This window comes from Onychomys torridus, chromosome 21 (genome assembly GCF_903995425.1).
Source record: "Onychomys torridus chromosome 21, mOncTor1.1, whole genome shotgun sequence".
Classification (NCBI taxonomy): Eukaryota; Metazoa; Chordata; class Mammalia; order Rodentia; family Cricetidae; genus Onychomys; species Onychomys torridus.
Genome location: NC_050463.1, coordinates 2,066,589 through 2,091,601, shown reverse-complemented (window position 1 = coordinate 2,091,601; position 25,013 = coordinate 2,066,589). Strand labels below are relative to the sequence as shown.

At 59.2% G+C, this 25,013-nt stretch overlaps 1 protein-coding gene across 3 annotated transcripts in view; it reads left to right on the top strand.

Moving 5' to 3' along the window:
- Positions 1-25,013, top strand: part of Gng7 (G protein subunit gamma 7) — a 60,105-nt gene that overhangs the window by 18,306 nt on the left and 16,786 nt on the right. The gene's annotated exons all lie outside the window — the stretch shown is intronic.

Genomic DNA, 25,013 nt, shown 5'->3' with positions numbered 1-25,013 from the left:
GGGGGCGGGTGTGACGTTGAGCGGTCACGTGTGGATGGTCACGTGGCCATCTGCCGCCCTGCCCAGCGTCTCATTGTACAGCATGGGCGCCACTTCCGGCCCCCCGCGGGTTTGCTCACGCGGGGTACTGTGTGTGCGCGCGTGTGTGTGCGTGCGCGTGTGTGTGTGTGTATGTGTGGACCCGGCACCCCCTTCCGGCCCCACGGGTACTGCACACACTGGGTACTGTGTGTGTGTGTGTGTGTGTGTGAGTGTGCGTGCCCGAGCGTGTGCATGTGTGTGAGTGTGCGTGCCCGAGCGTGTGTGCGCGCGCGTGTGTGGACCCTGCGCCCCTTCCGCCCCAGCCCGGGGCAGAGGCGGGGGTGCCGAGTCGAGCCGGCCGGGCTGGGGGAGACCCGCAGGCAGACGACGGAGGGCGGCGCCCGCGGTGCCGGGACGCTGTGTGTTCTCAGGGGCGCCGTGGCGGCCGACAGTGGGGAACGCGGAGTGGGCCGAGGCCGCAGGAGGCGCCCGGGCCTCAGTTTCCCCAGAGACGCCTGCGCCTCATCGGCCCCGCTGGGTCCCGGAGGAGGGGCCCGACTGGAGTCTCCCCCGTGGGCCCCCGGGGCGCCCCACAACCGCCCCCGCCTTCCAGTCCCTCATTTATTCTTACTTCGGTGCGTCCGTGCGTCGCTGTCTCTGGAGGGCGCCGGGCCCCAGGACTGGAGTCTCGGGCAGTTGTGGGTGCCGCTGGGAGTTGAACCCACGTCCTCTGCAGGCGCGGGCGGTGCTGACCACTGCGCCACCCCCCAGTCCAGTATGGACCCTTTTAACAATACTTGCCTGCATTTACACTTGCACACGTGTGTGAGAACTACTGGCGGGGGCCGGGCCTCTGCGCGGTGGGGATCGAACTTGGGTCACTTTGTTTCCCGGGATTGGGAGCCCGCTGCGTTCCCACGTGCGGCCGCCAGGGGGCAGGGGAGACCGCGCCTCTGCGGCTGTGTCTCGGAGGCGGCCGGGCAAGGCCAGCCGTGCGCACTCACCCCTCCGCGTGCCCGCGCCCCACGGGGGGAGGCGACGCCTGACCGCGAGGCCACCCTCAGCACCCGGGGCCAGGATGACGGACAGGGCCGCAGGGTCTCCTGGGAGCCCGCCTCCCATCACCACCCTCGGCCCGCATGCGGCGCCGGCTCGAGCTGGATTCTTCAAGTTCCCGTTTTTCTTGCAGTTTGGGGACATTTCTGCTGGGAACATGAGTGCGGCCGCCCCGGCGCGGGTGGCTCAGACGCTGGCGCACACACACACACACACACACACACACACACACACACAGACACACACGCGCGTGCACACACACATACAGACACACGCGTGCGCTCACACACATACAGGCACATACGAACACACACACGTGCATGCGCGCGCACATACAGACACACGCGCGTGCAGACACACATATAGACAGACACACAAACACACACAGACACATGCATGCGCTCACACACATACAGGCACACATGAACACATGCGCACGAACACACAGACGCGTGCGCACGCACACATACATACAGACACACAAACACACACAGACACACGTGTGCACTCACACATACGCACACACATGCACACACGCACACACACGCCCCAGGCCGGTGGCCCTCTGTGTTTGTCCTCAGCCTGTTGGAATTGTGGTATTATCCGTCTCTGTGGACACACTGTCCCTCAAACGTGTCTGCTGCTCGGCCCACAAGGTCCCAGCAGCCGCGGGAACACCAGGCACACCCGTGTGTCATCGTGGGGTTCCACACGGAGGCCCGCCAGCAGCGCCCCTGCGGTGCCCACGCTGCCTAGAACCTCCTCCTTGCCCAGTCTGCAGCTGAGAATGGGGAGAACCTCACAGCACTGGGGACCTTGAATGTGACACTCTCAGCCACGGGGTGTGTTAGTGTGACCCTACCCCTGCCCTGGGGATCCTGGGTGACGTGGGAAACGTGTGCGGCCGTCACACTGGGGAGGCTTGGGAGCTGCTGTGCCCGGCAGAGACAAGGACTCCCTACAGGGAACCACCCTGCAGTGTCCCCAGCACTCTGCTTACCCTCTCCTGCGGTGGGAGGTCTGCCACCGGGTGGGGACCAACCATCTCCCTCAGTGCTCAGCGCTCAGTGCTCAGGTGTCCAGGCCCAGGACCTGGGTGGGGCGGGTGGCTGGGTGACAGCCTCCTGGCGACCCTGGGGCACCTCCACCGGGAACAGTCTTCCCCCAAGATACCATTTGCCCGTCAGGGTTGAGTATGGGACAGAGGCCAGCAGGCTAATGAAGACGCTGACCCAGGATGGCCTGGCTCCAGACACCCACAGTTGGGGGCAGGGGCTGCCCCGTGGCACGGAAGTCTCGCCTGGCCACCGTGGAAGCCTGTTCTCCGGACAGGGTCTCACGTAGCCAAGGCTAGCTTACGTTACTCTTTATGTGGCTGACGATGACACTGAGCTCCTGATCCTCTGTCTGCACCTCCCGAGTGCTGTGACAGGTGCGTGTCCCCACGTGCTAGCGACAGAGCCGGGGGCTTCATGAACGCCGGCAACCGAGCTACAAGCACCCTATGACTGAGTTACATGCACACTACCGAACTGAGCTACAGCCCCGTCCCAGCATCCTCCTTTTTATTCCCTGTGGTGCCCTTTGGTCCCCTCCCCAGCCCCAGCGAGCAGCGCCCTCTTTGAAAGCCTGTGCACCCGGTTTCCAGAGAAGTCTGTGCAGAAAGAGCTGGAGCCTCCCGCTGCAGTGCGGATGCTGTTGCTAAGCAACTGCCTGGAGCATCCGCTTCCCCCAGAGCAGTGCTGATGCAGGGATAGGTCATTCCTGGATCTGCTGGGCCTCAGCCTCCGTTGACTCAACGCACGCACGTGGGGGTGACAGTCACATATGATGATATGTCAGGGGTGGTGGGGATGTGGGGGAGTCGGCAGAGGCTGGACACGGCTCACCTGCAGTGGGTGGAAGGCATCCCCACAGCACCCCGGTGTGGTGATATCTGTAATCTAAGAAATAAAGCTTGCATGAAGATCAGAGGACAGAGCCAGCCACAGAGTTAAACACAGAGGCCAGGCAGTATTGACACACACCTTTAATCCTAACGCTCGGGAGGTGGAGATCCATCTGGATCTCTGTGAGTTCAAAGCCACCCTGAATTACATGAGATTGACTCAGTCTAGGAGAGAAACAGAGCCAGGCAGTGGTGGTACACACCTTTAATCCCAGTGTTTGGGAGTCACACACCTTTAATCCCAGCACTTGAGATCTCATGCCTTTGCTACCAGTGTTTGGGAAACACACGCGCCATTAATCCCAGCACTAGGGAGGAAGTGAATGGCTGGGCAGAGAAAGGCATATAAGTGTGAGGAGACAGGAACTCGGTCCTTTCAGTCTGAGGACTGGTGGGGACAGGATCGGCTGAGGAGGTGGCGAGTTGAGGTTGGCTGTGGCTTGTCTCCGCTGATCTTTCAGCGTTCACCCCAATATCTGGCTCCAGGTTTTTATTATAAGACCAGTTAGGATTTGTGCAACACCCCAAGTCCACCCCGAGCTGGTCCCTGGCCCTGATTTAAGGTCATTTTTATTTATGGGGGTGGGTGGGGGAGGGAAAGGGTGTGCGAGCCCACGTGGCCAGAAGGGGGCGTCAGGTCCTCTGGAGCTGGGCACAGGTGGTCATGAGCCACTGTGTGGGTGCTGAGACACAAACCCTGGTCCTCAGCCCGTGCTGGATCTGTCCTGACGTGTCCCCAGCCCGTGAGGGTGGACACATGACACGAAGGTGCTGTGTTGGACGGTCATGGCCTTGCAGAGGACCCAGGTCTGGCTCCCAGGCTCTGCCACTGAGCTCGGGTCCCGCCCCTTCCTTCTCCTCCAAATCCCCCGTCATCGTTCAGGAAGTGTCTCTCCACCCAGAGTGCCAATGTGTGTGCGCATGCGCATGTACATGTGTGTGTGCATGTGTGTGGATTTAAATGTTTTTATTTAAAATATAATTACAGCCGGGTGGTGGCGGCGCACGCCTTTAATCACAGCGCTCGGGAGGCAGAGGCAGGCGGGTCTCTGTGAGTTCGAGGCCAGCCTAGGCTACAGAGTGAGTTCCAGGCCAGCCTGGGCTACAGCACCAGGTCTAGGACAGCTGGTGAGGTCGATCTCATTTGAACACCACAGGAAGAGACGGTCCCCTCACATCTGTCTGGCTCTTGTGTAGGGTGGACCCGTGAATCTGCTCACACAGTAACATGACCGTTGGTGTCACCGAGCCCCGGGACTCCTTCCAGGGTCTGACACCATCCTGTTTCCACATTGTCCCCAGGGCCGAGGGAGCCCTGAGTGTGTACAGCTGAGCACAGACGGTCCAGCCTGCAGCCTTCGCGGTGTCTGCTCTGTCCCAGCCCCAGCTAGAGTGTATGTGTGAGTGTGAGCTGGGGGTGAGTGTGTGTGTGGGGGGACTGTTGGGGGTGGGGTGTGAGTGTGTGACTGTGGGGGGTGGTGTGAGTGTGTGGTGGGGGCTGTTGGGGGTGGGGTGTGAGTGTGTGTGACTGTGGGGGGCGGTGTGAGTGTGTGAATGTGTGTGTTTGTGAGTGTGTGTGTGTGTGTGTGTGTGGGTGCCTGGCTCCATTGCTCCCCCCAGCTCTCTCAGAGCTGGAGCGGGGCTGGCCAGAGGAAAAACCCGCACTGAGCTGCCTGACTGTTACCCCAGGTTACCCTGAGGTGGGAATTAGTAGCGGGGCTGGAAGGGTCCCCACTGGGTGCACGTGAAGACCTGAGTTCAAATCCCCAGCTCTTGTAAAACACTGGCTGCAGCTGGAGCCTGTGGTCCCAGCCCTCACGGAGGGGGGGGGTGGAGGCAGGAGGATGCCTGGGACCCCTGGCCAGGCAGTCTAGCTTAGTTATGGAACTCCAGGTTCACCACGACCATCTCAAGCAAAGTGGAGAGCGAGGGGAGGGGAGAGGCTGGGGTCGACCTCACGGCCCCCTGGACAGGGCCCAGCCTGACGCAGTGGGGACAGCGTGCCTGTCATGCCAGAGGAGCGGTAAGGATCTCATGCGGCCTTGGGCTGAGTCAGCTGGGAACATCCTGGAATGCCACAGGCTGTTCCCAGAGCCCTGACACTGTGCTGAGTCAGAGCTGTGGGGGGACACAGCGCCTGTGACCCTGGGGAGCCCAGGAGGCAGCAGAGGCCAGAGACCAGGGTGGGGGTGGCCTGGGGTGGGGCAGGTGGAGGGGCCCAAACCAGAGACGCTGCTCTGCTCAGAGAAGGTGGGCAGAGCGGCAGCCACGGGCGGCCCCCAGGGCTCCTAGCACACCCTTGAGGCTTCCTGGTGCCCTGGCACCCCGTGCTGGAGCAACACTAACTTATTCTCACTGGGGTGCAGGACCCGCTTGGTCTCGGGGTAGGATGTCCACCAGCTCCATGCCAAGTTCTCCTCCAGTGTGGCAGCCACACATGTCCCCAGATGTCCCCCCCCCCCCAGGCAGAGTCTGACTCCAGAGCTTCAAGGTGACCTTCCTGGAGGAAGTAATATCCTGGTCCTGATTGGGGCCCTTGGGAGTCATAGAAGGTTCTAGTCTCATGATGACCGAAATCCCAGAACTCCAACCTTCCTGACTGAAAAACCAAGAAACTGAGGCTAAGGTAAAGGTGGCCGTCACAGTGGACGTATGCAACGCTGGCCGGTGGGCAGGGGCTCCCACACTGCTTTGGCAAGGTTGGGGTGCTAACGACAGACACCCCGGATGTCACTTTAGCATCTTGGGTCTCACACTGGCCTGGAGCTCTGAGAGAGCTGTATAGGAAGATGGGGGTGGTGTCCCCATGAGCAGCCTCCCGATCCGCCTCACCTCGAACTCAGCACCCGCGCTCCGACATTCCTTCCCCTTCCCACGAGGATGCTTGCTCACTGCAGCAGTCTGGGGTCCTAACTCAGGTCCCCGTCTCCAGACTAGTGTCCATACTTGAGCAAGGAGGAGACTTTCTGGAGACTGGGGACAGCACATGCCCTGCCTCAGCCCCAACAGTGAGTGCATCCCTTCACCTTGACCCCACAGGTGCCTGCTGGGTAAAGGGGGTGGAGTGAGGGGTTGTGGGGGAAAGGGGGGTGTGGGGACGAGGGTGGGGTGCTTTATCAGCAGCTAGGACCCATGTTTCTCTCTCTTTCTATAGTTCATTTGTTTGTGTTGTAGTTTGTGTGCATTGGTGTTTTGCCTGCGTGTACGTCAGCGTGAGGGTGCTGGGTCCCCGAAACTGCAGATACACACAGCTGTGCGCCCTGTGTGGGCGCTGGAAATTGAAGCCAGGTCTGCTACAGGGGCCCCTGGTGCTCTAACCACTGACCTGTCTCTCCAGGCCCCCATCTTTCTCTCCCTTTTTTTCATTATTAGTTTTTTAAAATTTACATACCAACCACCGTTTACCCTCTCTCCTCTCCTCCTGTTCCCTCCTCCTCATATTTCTCTTTTTAAAACCAAGGTAATGTTTGGGGTGCGGTGGCGCACGCCTATAATCCCAGCACTCAGGAGGCAGAGGCAGGCGGATCTCTGTGAGTTCAGGCCAGCCTGGGCTACAGAGTGAGCTCCAGGAAAGGCACAAAGCTACACAGAGAAACCCCGTGCTGAAAATCCAAAGCAAACCACCACAATTTCCCATGTTAACGGTGTCTCAGCCCAGCTCACTCACATGGCCGTGTGTCTGTCCTCACCATCTTGCCCTGATGAGGAAGCTCTGTCCCCATGTCACACAACTCCATTTTCTCCCTGGTCCTGGGCTCTGACAATTCCTGTGACATCCTGGGAGCGGATCCTGGGGCGTGCAGCAGTCTGTGTCTGGCTTGTGCTCGAGACCGCTTCATAAACAGGTGTCACGGTGGCTTCTTTCTCAGTGACCAGTAGCACGTGTTGATGGACACTTGGCCCTGCCTTCCGGCTTCCAGGAACCACGTTGCTATGGATACGAGTCCCTGCCTGGGGCCGTTGATCTCTTACAATTCCCCTCTGGTCTTGATACCTGCTTTGCTTTCCCGCCACTTACCTGCCTCTCCAGACACTGGTCACCCGGTAGAGTCTGGGAATGCAATGGTGGCCAAGCTGCGGCTCACCCCTAGCCCCCATCCCCCCACCCCCGCGCCACATTGTTGTGGGAAGACTAGAGAATGTCACACTTCAGTCGCTGCACCTGGGGTGTGAAGCCTCCGGGGCATGTGTGACCAGGGAGCCAGGCGCCCCTCACAGGCCTGGCTCCCTTCCCAGAATCAACTGGGGAACCAGTCTTGAGGGGCTTTCCCTAAAGGTGTGCTCAATTCTTGGTTGTCCCCCATTCCCCCACACCCATACAAGGTTTCTCTCTGTAGCCCTGGCTGTCCTGGAACTCGCTCTGTAGACCAGGCTGGCCTCAAACTCACAGAGATCCCCCTGCCTCTGCCTCCCAGTGCTGGGATTTAAGGACTGCTCACCACTGCCCGGCCTTTTTTTTTTTTTTTTTTTCTTGACATATAGATGATCCTAAATTCCAGATCCTCTGCCCCACTTCCCCGGTGCTGGGGTGACAGGTGTGAGCAACTGTGCCAGTTTTACCCACTGGGGATGGACTGCAGGGCCCTGGGCTTGCCAGGCTAGGGTTAGTGTTCTCTCAGAGCAACAGCCCCAGCCAGAACTGTGTCCTCTTCAGACAGAGGTCAGCCCTAATAAGGGAAGTGGCCACTGTGAGTTAACTCTATGATGTCTGGAATGGAAGATCAGTAAAGTGATTTTCAGGAAATGCCTGTGGAACTTTACCCCATCCCGTTCTGTGCCTGGTGCTCCCCCCACCTCCTCCACGGACACTCTGTGACGGCAGCTGGGAGCCAGCCTCGCAGCGCCTCAGGACACCTGCGGCTGTGGGAACCACTCAAGCGCCAGATCAACAGGATGTCAAAAAATGACAATTGAGAAAATGAGGCAAATTAGCAAGATGTGGGCTGGGCTGGTGGGCAGAGCACCTGCCTGGCACCGAGAGCCCTGGGCTCCACCCCGGCACGGCAGAAACCAGGGCAGCTCAGGGTCATCCTTGGCTGAATGGGGAGTTCAAATGCAGCCTGGGCCACATGAGACCCTGCCTCAAAAGAGAACCATGTGGTCATGTCACCATGGCAGGCAGACGTCTAAGTCCGTATGGACACCCAGGCTTGACCACTCCAGCAGCTGGTTGTGCCCACAGCAGACTTCCTTGTTGAAACCTTCCTGGCTGCACCTGTAACTTTAGGTAACCCAGGCCTGATCCTGGTTCCCTCCTCCTCATCTCAGTAGGTGGACTGCTTCCTTAGCATGCTTAAGGCCCTGCTTGCATCCCCAGAGCCATGTAAACCGGAGGAGGTGGGCCTGTCATCTCAGCGCTTGGGAGGTTGGAGGCAGGAGGATCAGAGTTCATTGGAAGGTTAGCCTCAGCTACATGAGACGCTACCTCAGAAATGCACAGACAGACAGACAGATGGGCCTTGGTTTGCAGACCCATTGGTTCTGAGATCTCGGAGGGGTCAGTCGTGGTCCTGACCAATCCCACACAGTGAAGCCTTGGCCGGTTCAGTCTTTATAAGCTGTGTGAGGTGAATGTGGGTCACAGATTATCTTAGGGTGAAAGGATCCCTCCCCCCCCCAGCCAATGGAAGGTCACTCGGGGTTATTCAGTTCTTGGAGGACTGTGGGTGATGTCTGGGGACATGTGTGGTTGTCACACTGGGGGAGGTCTTAGCACAACATGGGTAGACATTGGAGACTGGGCCCAGCACCCTGCAGAGACCAGGATGCCCCACAGAGAATGACCAGGCTCAGTGTCCACAGTGCCAAGAGAGAGGTCGGCCCAGCTATAGGAGAGGAATGTTTTATTCTTATTACTCTGTGTGTGGTGATGTGCACACTCACATGCACAGGTGAGCAAGACACGGGGGTCCTGCTCCTCACTCTCTGTCTTACTCCCCTGAGCCAAGGGCTGGCTTTCTGTCTGTCTGTCTGTCTCTCTCTCTCTCTCTCTCTGTTTTTCCAAGACTGTCCTGGAACTCATTCTGTAGACAAGGTTGGCCTCAGACTCACAGTGATCCATCTGCCTCTGCCTCCAGATGAAGGTGTGCACCCCCACCGCCGGGCAAGCCAGGGTCTCTCACTGAACCTAGAGCTAGGCTGTCAGCCAGTTATCCCCATCATCCCCCAGTCTCTGTCCCCGCCGCGCTGGGGTTACAGGGCCACAGCCTGCTTTTGTGTGTGTGTGTGATGCAGGAGCAGGCTCCCCTGAGTACAGCGCTTACCTGTGGAGATCAGAGGCCCAGTCCAAGGGTTCTTGTGTTGGCGGCAAGCGCCTGTACCAGCTGAGCCACCCCACTGATTCCGCATCTGGACTTTTGTGGGGTGCAGGGCATTTGAACTCAGTCGCTCCTTTGTGCCGCAGCCCTCTGCCATCCCCCAAACCTCCGTTTCTCATTTGTCTCTTTCTTTGAGACGGAGTCTCACGTAGCAGAGGCTATCCTTGAACTCTCAGCACAGTGAAGGCTGATCCTCCTGCCCCCACCGCGTGTGACCGGTGTGCAAGCCAGGCCTGGGCCTCTTGCACGCTGGGTGAGCCAGTGCTCTGTCTGCACTGAACAGGGGCCCTAAAACATTGTTCTTATATTGCATTATTAAGTTATGAAATACGTGGAGTTTCTCCTTCAGGGGAGCTCTGGCAGGCTCCACAGGCTCAGCCCCCTGACTGATCGGTGCGGGCCCTGGGGCGCTGCGCGGACCTGGCCACCAGGGGGCAGCACGTGCTGCCGCTGGCCCCGCTCCCGCCAAGTCCCTGCAGCCTGAGCCCCGCAGTCTAGACGCTGGCTGGGCGGAATTCCTGGGGCCTGAAGTCAGCCGGTGCTGTCACCCTCCCAGCCTGCTGCTGTCTGGCCAGGGCCGCGGTCCCGCCGTGCATGGGCTCCGGAGGGTTGCGGAGGGGAGTGGCCGGGCGGACCTGCAGGCTGGCTCCGGCGCCCAGGACAGGCACTGGCTCCCGTCCGGCTTCCGTCTGTGGGCGCCCTGGCCGGGCAGCCGGGGTCACAGCTCAGAGCCGCCTGGGGCCCGGGCCGAGAAAGGAAAGGAGGAAGAAGATGGTGCTTGGCTTGGAGGGACTGGGGCGCAGCTTCGTTTAGTGACTGCGGCCAAGGGCACGAGGTCTGGGCTCCAACCCCGGGGCTGCGAGGGCCGAAACAGTGAAAGGAAGGAAAAGGTTAACTTTTTGTGTTTGTTTTTGCTTTTGTTTTTCGAGACAGGGTTTCTCTGTGTAGCTTTGCGCCTTTCCTGGATCTCACTCTGTAGACCAGGCTGGCCTCGGACTCACAGAGATCCGCCTGCCTCTGCCTCCCGAGTGCTGGGGTTACAGGCGTGCGCCTGGGCTGGAGACAGGGCTCAGGCGTTAAAGGCTCACAACCAAAAAATCGGTTAACTTTTTATATCTGGTCCTTGCGTTAGGACCACCCTATACTGCTGGCCACGCCCCCAGCCCTCACTGGGGATTCTGGGCGGGGCTCCACCCTGACCACGCCCCCAGCCCTCACTGGGGATTCTGGGCGGGGCTCCGCCCTGACCACGCCCCCAGCCCTCGCTGGGGATTCTAGGCGGGGCTCCGCCCTGACCACGCCCCAGCCCCTCCCTGGGTATTCTGGGCGGGGCTCCACCCTGACCACGCCCCCAGCCCTCACTGGGTATTCTGGGCGGGGCTCCACCCTGACCACGCCCCCAGCCCTCACTGGGGATTCTGGGCGGGGCTCTACCCTGACCACGCCCCCAGCCCTCACTGGGGATTCTGGGCGGGGCTCCACCCTGACCACGCCCCCGGCCCTCACTGGGGATTCTGGGCGGGGCTCCACCCTGACCACGCCCCCAGCCCTCACTGGGGATTCTGGGCGGGGCTCCACCCTGACCACGCCCCTCCCTGGCTCTCCCTTTGGGCCTCATGCGAAGGACCCGGAGCCAGAGCATTCGCATGAATGACGTCAGCCTGTAGCGCTGAGCCCCAGACCCGGGTCTCCTTTGTGCCCGCTGCGTGTCCTGGGTGTGAACTGACCCCGGGGGTCGCCCACCCCTCTTTCCTTCCCAGTCCCGTCCAGGGCCGCCAGGCCTGCAGGCACACTCGGGTGCTAGCGCTAGGGAGCCGGAGGCAGCAGGGTCGGGGTCAGCCTTAGCTCCGTGGGCACTTGGAGGCCAGCCTGGGCCTCGTGGAGCATGACTCAGTAACAGCGGCAGCAGACTTCACTAAGACACGCGCCCTGTGGGGCAGGGGATGCCGAGACCCTCGGCCTGGCTTGGGGAGGGCGGCGTCCTGGGAGACTCACCCGGCCTGTGCGTTCACGCCGAGGCAGGCAAAAGCGGGGACCGGTGGGCGGATGCTGCGCGCACACCATGGAGTATTACTCAGCCCTGAACAGGAGGGACCTCACAGACAGTGCTCAGTGAGACAGTGCTCATCAGGGACCCCGTGCCGGGAAATGTCCAGGACGGGGGACTTTAGGGGCAGGAAGTGGGTTGGTGGGAGCCCGGGGGACTGGGTGGGGGACAGAGCGTCTGCTTGCTGCCGTGAGGGTTGGTTTTGGGGGGCGCGGGAGGGGATGTTCTGGTTCCAGGGCTTGCACAATGTGGGTTCGGCTTGAACCCTGCAGACTGAGGCCCAAACCGAAACAGACAAGAAAGCACGGTTGGGCCGGGGCCTCCCCAGTCTCGGACCCTCCCAGGCCCGCGCCCCCCAGCCGGCTCCTCACCCGGCAGGTGCACCTGGTCTGCCCGCGTGACCGGCTGTGGCTGGATTACGCACCTGTGTCACCCGGGGGCGAGTCACAGGTCGCGCGGGGGCTGCGGGGCACCGGGAATCGCTGGGGTCCCAGGTGCTGGGTCGGGGGTCGGGGGTCACCCGGCCCGGCTGGGAGTGGGTGGGGATTTACTGAGTCACTGGGGACTCCGGGTTCTTCCGGCTCAGGCTCCACCGTCGGGCACCCACTGGCCCTCTGCCCAGTGCTTGTCACGCGCGGGTGGCCGCGGGGAGCCCCCTCCGCCGTGGGGAGCCCCCCGCACGCACAGCCCGTACCCCTCACCTCTCTCCAAATGACTGCAGAGCCCTGAGGCAGCCCCCTGCCGCAGCCCCTGGAGCCCGGACCCGCGGTGTGCATGGCCCTCCCTTCCCGGGTGACATGTAAAGGGAAGGGAGGTGACGCCCCGGCTCACCTGAGGTCAGTTCTCAGCACCCACGTTCGGGGGTTGGGGGCGCAGAACCGCCTGTGACCCCCGTGGACTCTGGGGCTGTCACACTCGTGTGCACCAAGACACAAGCATATACACGCACTCTCTGAAAAGCACCCTAAATGACAGCGTTATGTCTTCGTGTGTGTGTGTGTGTGTGTGTGTGTGTGTGTGTACCCGTGTGACGTCGGAGGGCAGCCCCGGAGTCAGTTCCCCACCACATGGGTCTCTTCCTTAGGGCTGTCAGGCTTGGCCGCAGCCGCCCTGAGCCGCTCAGCCGGCCCATTTCCGCGAAGTCATCTCCCGGGTCTCTAGATTTGTGTTTCTAGGACAGGGTCCAGCTGTATACCACAATCTGGACCATACTTGCAGCCATCCCCCGGCCTCAGCGTCCTCAGTGCTAGGAAGACTAAGTCGGTGCACCCTGCTCACCTTCCAATACTTTCTGGTGCCTCGGGCTTTTACATCACACCCCGACATGTAGAGAAGGTCTGTTGGCGGCGCTCCAGCTGGGTCACACCCCGAGACCCCACCCCATCCGTGTCTCTGCAGCCACCTCGGGGCATCTTGGAGTCACGGAGTGAGTTCCAGGCTGGCCAGAGACACTCGGTGAGACAGGGCTCCTGCGTGTCCCTGGCTGTCCTGGAACTCGTTCTGTAGACCAGGCTGGCCTCGAACTCAGAGACCCGCCTGCTGGCATGGGTTTGTGTTTATAGACAGCTTCTCACTATGTGGCTGTGGTTGGCCTGTGTTCGCTCTGTAGACCAGGTTGTCTTAGAACTCACAGAGATCCTCCTGCCTCTGCTCCCCCCCCCCCCCCAGTGCTGGGATGGAAGACTCTGCCCCCAAATCCCGCCTCTGGCAGCTTTATTGAGATACAGCGTCTGTATGTTCTTACATCACTATTTCGAGATTATTCCATCACCCCAAAGTAAGCCCCGCCCCACAGCCTGTCACCTTGCCCACTTCTGGTCTCTGCTTTCCCGGGTGCAGGGAATTTCTTGTCATGGAGTCCACACAGTGTGGCTCTTGTGTGTGGGCCTCACTGGCCCCATGTCCTCAAGACCCTCCACACTGTGGCGGAAGCTGGATGGCATTTTTAGGGACTGAGGTGGAGGTGGCATCATGCACAGTGTGGATCTGAACCAGGGGCCTCACCTAGAGGGAGGCTGGAGCTATCCGAGAAGATGCATGAACGTGGGACCCCAGGGCTGGTGGGGTCATCACAGGACAACAAAAGAGTCAGAAGGCCACACAGGGGGTCGCCATGGGAGACAGCCGCTTCCCCCTGAAGGCAACACATGACTGCGTGCACGGCATGAACAGCCGACCTGGCTGAAGAGCTTGGGGAGCTCGGACGGGTGCATGTACCCAGGCCACGGGGCGGGCTGGTTACCCTAAATTTGCGTTCCCACAGAGCAGCCAAGGAGAGCTACGTCAGCAGAGGGCGAAGGTTAGCGGAGGAAAAAGAAATACAGTCCTTGACTTGAGAAAGTTCCAGAGGGCCAGTGTCCAGCCACGGCCACCCTGGGCTCTGGTTCCTTTTCCCAGCACCGGGACAGGCCCTTTGACCGCCCCAACCCGGCTCCTGGCAATTTTAGGTCGTCAGTTTCTAGGGAAAACAAAACCGTGAATACCTGTGCCTTCCAGTTTGTTCTGACCTCTGTGTGGTGTTTTCATCTGGTGTCCTTTCTTCCTGCTCAAGGGACCCGATTACTATGCAAAGGGCTGATGCAGCCAGGCAGGCCAGGCTCACAAACCAGAGCCTCCTCCTGGTGGCCCCATGGGGCCCAGGCTGGAGTCTGGCAGCGTGTGTGGGCTAGAACTCCTCCGACCACAGACTCTAGCTTCCAGGAGGCTGTTACCAGTCGCTGTCACCTCCTGTCTTCTGTCCCTGTCTGCCCGGTACACCAGCCGGCACTTCCAGAATAGTCTTAATGGAAGTGGTGAAGCCTGGGGTCCTTGGGTCACCTTCACCCGCAGAGCCCTTTCCTGGTGAGACTGTCACGGCTTCCCTTGGCTAAGGTTGCCGGGGCTGGGCCCGGGGCTGGGTCCCAGCTCACAGCTCCCTCGCTGGGCCTCTGGATTTGGTGTCCAGCAAGACATGGTCTAGGCCTCTAGGAGCAGATGGGAGAGTCGCCATGACTGCAAGGGTGGTGTGAACACCCCAGGTCTCACCCAGCCCCGGACACCACTCCTCGGTGACTTGCCTTCTGCACCCGGCAAAGGGCCAATTTCTCTCTTCTCTCTTCTTTTCTAAGCTGTTGTCAGGTCTTGTGGCAGGGTGTCACTCTAGTCCAAGCTAATCTCAAACACAACATCCTCCTGCCTCGGCTTCCTGAGTGCTTGGTCGACAGGCGTGCACACCACCCCACTTAGCTCCGTTTGCTGTGTGCGCGCGTGTGTGTGCGTGTGTGTGTGCGTGCATGCGCGTGCGTGCGTGTGTGCGCATGTGTGTGTGCATGTGCGCGTGTGCGCGCGTGTGTGCGTGTGTGTATGTGTGTGTGCGCGTGCAGTTTGGTTGCGAGCATCCGTGTGCCTGCATGAGGACAGCGGTCACTGCTCTGTCACTGTTCATCTCATTCCCTTGAGACAGGGTCTCACTGACCCCAGAGTTAGGGTCAGGAGGTCACAGCCATCCTCCTGTCTGCTCCCACACAGTATGGGGGAGGGGCTCAGGCAGTACCTTTATGTGGTTGCAGGGGCTTTGAACTCGGGTCTTCATGTTGTACAAGTGCACTTACCTGCTGAGCCATATCCTCAGTCCCTTCACTTGGTCATGTTCTCCAGACGGGGTTTCTCTGTGTAGCTCTGTAGCCCAGGCTGGCCTCGAACTCACAGAGATCCGCCTGTCTTTGCCTCCCAGTGCTGGGATTAAAGGCGGGCGCCACCACCGCTGCCCAGCCAGTAATTTTTTTCTTTTATTATGTATTCATTAAGTACAGTGTTATGTCTGCATGTGTCCCTGCAGGCCAGAAGAGGGCGCCAGATCTCATTACAGGTGGTTGTGAGCCACCATGTGGTTGCTGGGAATTGAACTCAGGACTCTGGAAGAGCAGCCAGTGCTCTTAACCTCTGAGCCATCGCTCCTGCCCTCACTTGGTCATTCCTGACACCAACCTAGTGGACAAACCAGTCGCCATAGACCAGACCACCCCCATTCTAGTGTCTCACGTGCAGTTCGGGGGCGCTGTGTTTGGTGCTGCGCCCTGCAGGAAGTGCAGCCCGTGGTGTGCATGGTGTGGTGTGTGTGCATGGTGTGTGTGTGTGTGCGCGGTGTGGTGTGTGTGCATGGTGTGGTGTGTGTGCATGGTGTGGTGTGTGTGCATGGTGTGGTGTGTGTGCGCGGTGTGGTGTGTGTGCGCGGTGTGGTGTGTGTGCGTGGTGTGGTGTGTGTGCATGGTGTGGTGTGTGTGCATGGTGGTGTGGTGTGTGTGCGCGGTGTGGTGTGTGTGCGCGGTGTGGTGTGTGTGCACGGTGTGGTGTGTGTGCGCGGTGTGGTGTGTGTGCGCGGTGTGGTGTGTGTGCGCGGTGTGGTGTGTGTGCGCGGTGTGGTGTGTGTGCGCGGTGTGGTGTGTGTGTGTGGTGTGGTGTGTGTGCATGGTGGTGGTGTGTGTGTGTGGTGTGGTGTCAGGGCCCGTGCCGCTCTCGCGTGCCTTAGGGCGGCTGCAGACTGACACACCTCGGCTCTAATTGTCCAGCGCTTCCTTATTGTCAATCGATAACTTGTGGGAAAATACTCGAGCATGCGTGGTCTCTGAGCATTGAACTTTCTATCCCATCAACCGTTAATGATTTCCTAACGTCAGTTTCCTTCCAGAAGGTTCCGCTGGCCATCTGCCGCAAGGAGGGCCTGTCACTCATTCACGCTCAGATGTGTAGATGTTCGCCTGACGTTAGTGCTCTGATCCCCTCCACTCTGTCTGGGACTCACTCCTAGCTTGTGGATTTTGTCTTGCAGTGATGGGGGTGGACCTGTGACCTCATGTACTGAGCGACACCATCCCGGCCACGCCCCGCCCTGACCACGCCCCCAGCCCCTCACTGGGGGTTCTGGGCGGGGCTCCACCCTGACCACGCCCCCAGCCCCTCACTGGGGGATTCTAGGCGGGGCTCCACCCTGACCACGCCCCCAGCCCTCACTGGGGGATTCTGGGCGGGGCTCCACCCTGACCACACCCCCAGCCCTCACTGGGGATTCTGGGCGGGGCTCCACCCTGGCCACGCCCCCAACATTGCTGGTTTCTGTGAGCTCTGTTACTGTCTGGCATGTGTCTCCTGTGCCAGCCCTGGAACAGTTCTGCAGACACTTAACTACCGACAGTTTTTCAGTCCTATGCACTGTCAGATATCTACATGGACACACACACACACATGCGTGTCATCTTTCACAGTGAAGCCAGCGTCTTCTCTGGCTCCAAAGTCTTCTTCCATGTCAGCTGTGTGAGTTAGGCAGACAGACAGGGCTGCAGCGTCAGTGGCTGGGCTGTCTTTTCGTAGCTGAAGCATAAGTTTTTATTTGATTTATTTTTTGTTTTGAGACAGGGTTTCTCTGTGCAGCTTTGGTGCCTGTCCAGGAACTCTCTCTGTAGCCCAGGCCGGCCTCGAACTCACAGAGATCCGCCTGCCTCTGCCCCCCGAGTGCTGGTATCAAAGGCGTGTGCCACCACTTGAGTGTTGTGTTGATTTCTTTTTGAGACAGGGCTTCTCTAAGCAGCCCAGTTAAGCTTTGAAGCCTCTGAGTGCCGGGATCACAGACCTGGCCCCAGGTGCTGGTTTGTGAATGAGCCTGAGGTGTCCGGCGGGGTACAGCCCACATGTGGGGATCCTTCCCTTCCCAAACATTCCCCCTGTCTGTTGCAAGTGTGGAAAGGGACTCATGACAATATTTCATTTTATTGTACAAGGCCATTGCATCTAAGAGTGTGTATGTGTGTGAAGTGTGTGTGCTTGTGAGTGTGTGTGTGATTATGTATGTGGTGTGTGTGAGTGTGTAGAGGTGTGTGTTTTGTGTGGAGGTCGGTGGGTACACATGTGGGGTTCAGAAGACAATTTGTGTGGGAGACAGATCTCGCTACTGTGTGGGTGCCGGGGTCAAGCCCTCCCGCCAGCACAAGAGAGGACACACTATTCTGTGTCAGGATGGCCGGCCTGACCGTCAGCCCATGACGCCGAGCAGGAGCGACCCGGTCAGGAAAATGCAGCCGGGTACGGGACCCCACAATGGCCGGCATTTGAGGAGCAAGGGCAGCTTGGCTTGAGTTCACGTCTCCCGACTGATTGTCCACCTGGGCTGAGTGTCCCCAGCCCCTGCCCCCAGGCTTCTCAGTCCTGCTGTGGGAAGTTCCGTGTTCTCTCGCCATCCCAGGACCCCTCCTGGCCCATGTACACGTAGCGATGGTCACCCAGGCGCTGGGCGTCCTCTCCGCGGTTAGAAAAGATCACGAATGGGGGGGCACCCCAGAGGCCATGCAAGGCTGTGACCCCCGGGACTGACGGGTTTGGCTTTGGACATCAGGACACACACAGCTCAGGGACACTGGGAGGCCCAGAGGCTGAGAGTGGCAGGACAGACACTGTGGGATGGAGACACTGCCCCAAGCCGTGTGTGTGTGTGTGTGTGTGTGTGTGTGTGTGTGTGCATGTGTGTGTGTGGTGTGTGTGTGTGTGTGTGGTGGGTATGTGCATGCCTGTGCATACATGTGTGTGTACGTGCATGCATGTGTGTGTGCACATATGTGTGTGCATGGTGTGTGTGTGTGGTGGGTGTGTGCATGCCTGTGCATACATGTGTGTGTGCGTGCGCACGTGTGCACGGCGCCTGCACCTGTTGGCGTTAGCATGTGCATTCTCCCACCTGCTACCGCCCCGGTCAGTGCTGCTCCGGGTCCAGCCTGAGGGCCAGGGAGGGTCCCAGGCCGATGCGCCGTGACGTCAAACCAGCCACAAGGACTCGGCTTGATGACCGTCCCTGGGCCCCGGGGGCCTGAGTGTGAATCCTGCAGGTGCCTGGCTGCAGCGGACGGTGTCTGGAGCTTGCCAGGCGGCCGAGGAGAGATTTGCATTCTTGTTGCATTCTTGGGATGTTTTTCCCTAACAGTCGCTGCGCTCGCAGCCGTTCCTGACTTCTGGCAGACCGGCCACGCCGGAAGGGGACGCTGGCTCCGCGCCCGCCTGGAGCGTTTCCACAGTGGGAGTCAGTCCAGGGTGCGAATCCTCCGGGCCGCGGGCGCCGGGACACAGAAGCTGGAGACAGCTCGCCCTCCCGGCTGTGTGACCCCAACCCTTTCACGCGGGGTCCCCATCCGCTGCATTTCAGGGTGGTGGAGGCTGCTCTGCAGCCCCGGGACGCCCCACAGAGAAGGATCCCGACATGTCCGCAGGGCGCCCGGCCGGGGCGTGAGCTGGTTGCACAGGCCTGAGGCAGGCACCGGCATGCGCGGTGGAGAGGGTCTGTGTGGATCTGTTGACATGAGGCTGCCGCGTTCTGTGTCGCAGGTTTGCCCAGACTGCGGGTCCCCTCAGACATGCACATCGGCCGCCCCGGCGTTTTGGAGGAAGAGGTGGGATAGCAAGTTCACGGCCAGCCCGGGCGCCTTAGTGAGTCCCCGTTTCAAAATAAAAACGAGAGAGTACTGGGAACTGTGTGTAGTGGCTCCCTCCTTTAATCCCAGCACTCAGGAGCTGAGGCAGGTGGATGTCTGTGAGTTCGAGGTCACCCTGGTCTACACAGCGAGATCATAACAGCCAGAATGAACTTTTTCAAAAAGGGGCTGGATGGGGGCGTGGTCAGGGTGGAGCCCCGCCCAGAATCCCCAGTGAGGGCTGGGGGCGTGGTCAGGTGGATTTTGTTAGCAAGGATGGAGGCTCTGGTTGGTAACAACGTCCCTGCTGTCCAGCCCTGAGGCATCGCACTTGTGGGGAGACCCCAAGGCCTTCAGGATTTTTGACTAGGGCCCTGGTGACTTTGCCCAGCGTGTGAATTATATCCATGTTGTGTGGATGTGTGGGGTCTGGGTCCGGTGGTGGCCTGGCTGACTCTGTCGCTGGCCAGTTGGCCCTGCGGCACGTCACTGGAGCCCGTGGGCCGGGACTCTGTCCACAGTCCCTCTGCCCTAGGCAGCAGGAGCATGTATGCGTGACACACAGACGTGGGCCGCTGCGCGTGGCTGCGTGTGCACACGTCGCGGGCTAGCTCTGCTGCTGCTGGGCAGTTCGTTTCCCAGAAGCCTTCCAGATGCGTCCCAGAGCGAGGCCAAAGGAAAATAAATCCAAGTCACCACCTGCTTTTCTTTCCCGCGCCTGACAGCCGGCAGTTGACCTTTGCCCTGCTTCAGTTGAGCAATTTTGCAGAGAGGCTGCACCCTAGCCCCAGCCCCGGGGCGGCTTACCAGAGGAGGGTGCTGGCGGTCTGAGTGAGTACATGCAGGACTCCGTAGAACGCCCCGGCACCCTGAAGTGCACCCTCAAAAAAGCCCGAGAGCCAGGGCAGGAAGAGATGCTCGCCCGCGTGTGCTCACGGCAGTGTGATTCATGAGCTGAAAGGTGGAAACATCCACCCACAACGCCGTACGTCCGTACACCGGTATATTGCTCAGCCGTGAAAAGGAAAGGGAGTCTGACACTTGCTCCAGCAAGGAGACCTGAGGACACAGGCTCAGTGACAGAGTCACACATGATAGTACACACTTGTCACGCTGGCACTCCGGACTCAGGGGCAGGAGGATCAGGAGTTCAAGGTCATCCTCAACTACATTGTGAGTTCTAGGCCAGCCTGGGCTACAGGAGACCCTGTCTCAAAACACAAAGTTAATTTTTCTGAACTGAGCATTTCGGTTCATGCCTGTCATCCCTACACTCAGGAGGCTGGTGCAGGGGGATTGCTGTGAACTTGAGGCCAGCCCAGCTGCTTGTGAGAGTCGAGTGTATTTATGTTTATTTCACTATTTGTGTGTTGAAGCAGGCCTTACTCTTTGGCCCAGGCTGGCCTCCAACTGGTAGTCCCCCTGCCTCAGCCTCCCCAGTGCCGGGATATCAGGTATATGTCATCATACCTGGGTCAGTTGGGCCTGCTCATGGAGGTGAGGACTGTTTGGGGGGCGGGTGATGGAATGTTCTGGGATTTGTCAAACATTGTTCAGCTCTGCCAAGATGCTAATGCACTGGGTGGCGTCTGGAAAGGCCACAAGAGGCGTGAGATTCCATGTCAGTGAAGTGGCCGTCTCCTGTAGTAAATGGGCCCATTGCTGGGGCTCGGTGGGCGAGGCCCTGGGCCCCGTCCCCAGCACTGCAGAAACTAGGTCTGGGGGTGTTACCTGTCACCCCAGCGCTCCTGAGGTGGAGGCTGAGGACAGGAGTTCAGAGTCCATCCTCAGCGGCACAGTGAGTTCCGGGCCAGCCTGGGCTACACGAGCCCCGATGCGCTCACGCACAGTGGAACTGCAGCTGCCCTGGGTCCTGTGTGACTCAGGTGCCCAGCTCTGAAGCCCTTCAGTGAAGAAGAGGAGAAGTTCTGGGGATTACCAGGCCCTGGCTCGCTCCCGATCCCGTGTCCTCCGCCCTCAGGCGGGGCTGACCCAGTGGGGGAGGGGCAGAAAAAGAGAAGTGGGGCGTGTGTTTTCAGATCCTTCCAGGAGGCCACGGTGACATCTCAGAGTCTCGGCTCGAGCAGACTTTGAGGCCCGGACTGGGAGAGGAGCAGGTGGCAGGCACCCTGGAATGTCACGCAGGGCACCGGGGCCTGTGGCGTGAGCCCCACCTCCACTGCAGGCTGGGCGCCTCCCAGTGCAATGTGCACAGCTCTCACAAACCACGGGCACACGAGAGCATCCAGGCACACACACACTCACATGTGCGCACACACATGCAGCTTGCACACACACATATGTTCCCAGGTTTTACCCAGTCTGCTTAGGGCCAGAGCACTAATCTCTAACTTAGGGAGGGAGTCGGGGGCTCTCTGACTCCAGCGTGGACTCCTCAGCAAGACCCTGGTGATGGGACTTCTGTCCAGCGGTCCTCCAGTGTCTGCTGCCATCGTGTGTGTGTGTGTGTGTGTGTGTGCGTGCATGTGTGTGTGTGTGCGTGTGTGTGCATGTGTGTGTGTGTGCATGTGTGTGTGTGTGCGCGCGTGCGTGTGTGTGCATGCGTGTGTGTGCATGTGTGTGTGTGTGTGCGCGCGCGTGTGTGTGTGTGCAAGTGTGTGTATGTGCATGCGTGTGTGTATGTGTGTGTGTATGTGTGTGTGCATGCGTGTATGTATGTGTGTGTAGGTGCATGTGTGTGTATGTGCGTGTGTGTGCATGTGTGTGTGTGCGTGTGTGTGCATGCGTGTGTGTGTGTGTGTGTGTGTGTGCATGTGTGTGTGTGTGTGCATGCATGCGTGTCCATCTGCTGCCCTAGTTGCTCCCTAAGCCCTGCTTGTCAGGCTGGCTGCGTGGACTCCTTCCTTGCTTTTCTGCTTCATTCTGGAGCCCAGGCTGGTTTCAAACTCCCGGCCATCCTCCTGCCTCAGCCTGGGAGTGCGGGAGTGGCTGGACACGCTTACTCTCCTTAACCAACCACAGAACACAGAAGAGCAGACATGGGGCAACTCCATTGCAGTTGGAGTCAGCTTGCAGCTCTTGCGGATGGTTGCAGTGATGGTTGCAGCGCCTGCTGGGTTTTCTTTTTCACTATTAAGGCCCCGAGGTGTGAGATTACTGCATTAAGCTGTACCAGGGTGTGTGTGACTGGCAGAAAGCGTGGTGGGCCCAGGGTTCTGGGCTAGCTGAGGGTCCAAGGACTCAAACAGGGTCTTGGGATGCATCGAGGACTAAGAGGAGCTACTGTACCAAAGGGGATTTTAACATCAGCATCCTGGTGCATGCTGGGGGAAGACACGGGAACCTTGAGCGGCAGGCGATGGGCAGGGTGTGCGCCCACTCATGTGCAGACGTACGCATTTGGAGGTCAGAGAATGTCAACACCCCCACCCCTCCACCCCCTCACACCCCCCATCCCCCGCTCTGTCACCTTGAGGCAGGGTCCCTGGAGCTGGGCAGCGGCCTTCCAGGCTCCCATCTCTGAGTCCCACAGCTTTGGCTGGCAGGCTGGGCAGCGGCCATGCCTGTTGCTGGGGACTCTCCGGGCTTCACGCACATGATCTTACCCACTGAACATCTCCCCAGCCCCAGAGATGGACATCTCTGATGCTGGTGACTGGGACACAGATTTGCGCGCTTTTAAAATGTGCAAGTGCTAGTGGAGCATGCCTTTGATCCCTGCAGAGGCAGGCGGATCTCTGTGAGTTCGAGGCCTGCCTGGGCTACAGAGTGAGATCCAGGACAGCCAGGGCTGCACAGAGAAACCCTGCCTCAAAAACAAACAAACAAACAAACAAAAGCAACCCAGAAAAAGTAGTGTGTGTGTGTGTGTGTGTGTGTGTGTGTGTGTGTGTGTGTGTGTAGCTGAGCATAGTGATGCAAGATCCCAGTACTGAGGAGGAGGGAGCAGGAGCCTGGCAGTTTGGGTCGCCGTCATGGTCCTGCAGAAGACCGGGAGGGCTGTGGGGGTGAGAGGCTAACTCTAAGGTGCGGTGGCCAATATTCGAGAGCCTCAGCAGTGAGTGCCTTGATTCTGTGTGATTTTGGATATCTAAGTGATGTCTGCACACGTGTGTGGCTGCCCCAGCCGTGGGAACTTGCCACGGGGAGTGAACGGAGGTTAGGAAAGCTACTCAGCACCCTGCAGGGTCCAGGACACCCCAAGGAGAAGGATCCAGGCCTCAGACCTCCTCCAATGTCAAAGCTGCGACAATGTTAGACTCTGGCTCTGCCGGTTCCCACCGTGTGGGTGGAAAACCCCGCTGGTGTGTGTGAAGGAAGAGGGGCGGGGTGGCCGGCAGGGGTCACAGGGAACCCCCCAACCACAGGGCAATGCCTCGGGCCACTAGCCCAACCTGGGCAGGAAGTCAGGCCTGGGTTGATCTCACCGGGGACAGACCCCTGCAGAAGGGTAGGGATGGACCCACCGCCTACCAACTACCCGGTCTCACAGGGACCCCGGCTTGAGTCAGGCCTGGAGAGCTGCCAGCTGAGGCCCAAGATTGGAGGGGGGGGCAGAACCTCTGTTTCCTCTCCAGCTCCACCCAGCATCCTGCAGGGTGTGAGAGAGAAGCTCTGTCAGCCTAGCTGCTCAGGAGACTGAGGCAGGAAGGTCCTGCGTTCAAGGCCAGCCCAGGGCAGGGGACACGGTTGGGTTGGTAAAGTGTTTGCTGTGTAGATCAGGGCCTGAACTACAACGCCAGCACCCATGTAACCCAGAACTGGGGACAAGGGGGTGGGAGGAGCTTGATGGCTGTCAGCCGAGTCCACGGCCGAGGCATGACACCCAGGGTTGCCCTCTGACCTCCTCAAGTGACAGCCAAGGCAACTGAGCAAGACCCTGTTTCTAAAATAAGAGCAAGAAGAAGGCTGGAGAGGCGGCTCAGCGGCCAGGGGCCCTCGGTGCTCTTGCAGAGGGGCTGGTTTCAAGTCCCAGCATCCACAGAGCAGACTGCCTCCAGCTCCAGCTCCAAGAGGTGTGGCACCTTCTTCGGGCCTCCATAGGCACCCACACCCGTGACACACTCAGATACTTAAACATACTTTTTTTTTTTTTTTTTCCAAGACCGGGTTTCTCTGTGTAGCCCTGACTATCCTAGAAGTCACTCTGTAGATCAGGCTGACCTCGAACTCACAGGAGATCTTTTTGCCTCTACCTCCTGAGAACTGGGATTAAAGGTGTGTGCCACCATTGCCTGGCTAAACATACTTTTTTTTTTTTTTTTTAAGTAATTAAAAAAGAAACAGTAAATGGGGTGTGGTGGAGGCATGATCGGGGCCAGGAGTTTTTCCACGCTGATGGCTCTGGATTCCATTCCCAGTACTGTGTGTGTGTGTGTGTGTGTGTGTGTGTGTGTGTCTGTGTGTGTGTGTGTATACCCCAGTGCTTGCCAGACATCTGACCCACAGTCTGCCCTCCCCTGATGCTGTCACGTGCCCCATTTCCCTTCCTCTTGACCCCAGCCTGTACTGGAGTCAGATGCCCGCTCCCCGGTCCCCAGTCACAGGGTTTAACCTGACTTCTGGCTCTCCACCCTCCCGGCACGTGGCTCACATCAAAGGAGCCGGGAGACGCAACCCTCCCAAATGTTCCATACAGATGCAGGTGCCCAGAATTTTGTTTTCCTTCAGCTGGTGTATGCACCTCTGTGCCCTTTGACCTCAGCTGGGGCTCCCCCGCCTGCCGTGGAATAATACAGATTGGAAGACACAGATGAGCATGTGAGCGGCGGCCCTCTGTGGGAGACAGCTGTCTCTCCCTCATTTCATCCGTTTACGTGTCTGTCTTCTCTTCTTAGCTCATGACAGCTGGAACTCATGATCCTCCTGCCTCAGCTTCTGGAGCCCTGGGTGACGACAGCTCTGCATCCCCCAAACTGGAGAGCAGAGGCAGGGTTCTGAGTCACATGTGTGAGTGATAATATTTTAGGCAAAATTTGCTTTTTAAAAACATTGTTGGAGCCAGGCAGTAGTGAGGCACACCTTTAATCCCAGCACTCGGGAGGCAGAGGCAGGCGGATGTCTGTGAGTTCGAGGCCAGCCTGGGCTACAGAGTGAGTTCCAGGACAGGCAGGGCTGCACAGGGAAACCCTGTCTTCAAAAACAAAACAAAACAAAGAACAAACAAACAAACAAAAATGAGAAACAGCGTTTGGCATTTGTTCGGTTTTCTGGGGACACAAACCTTTGGTGTC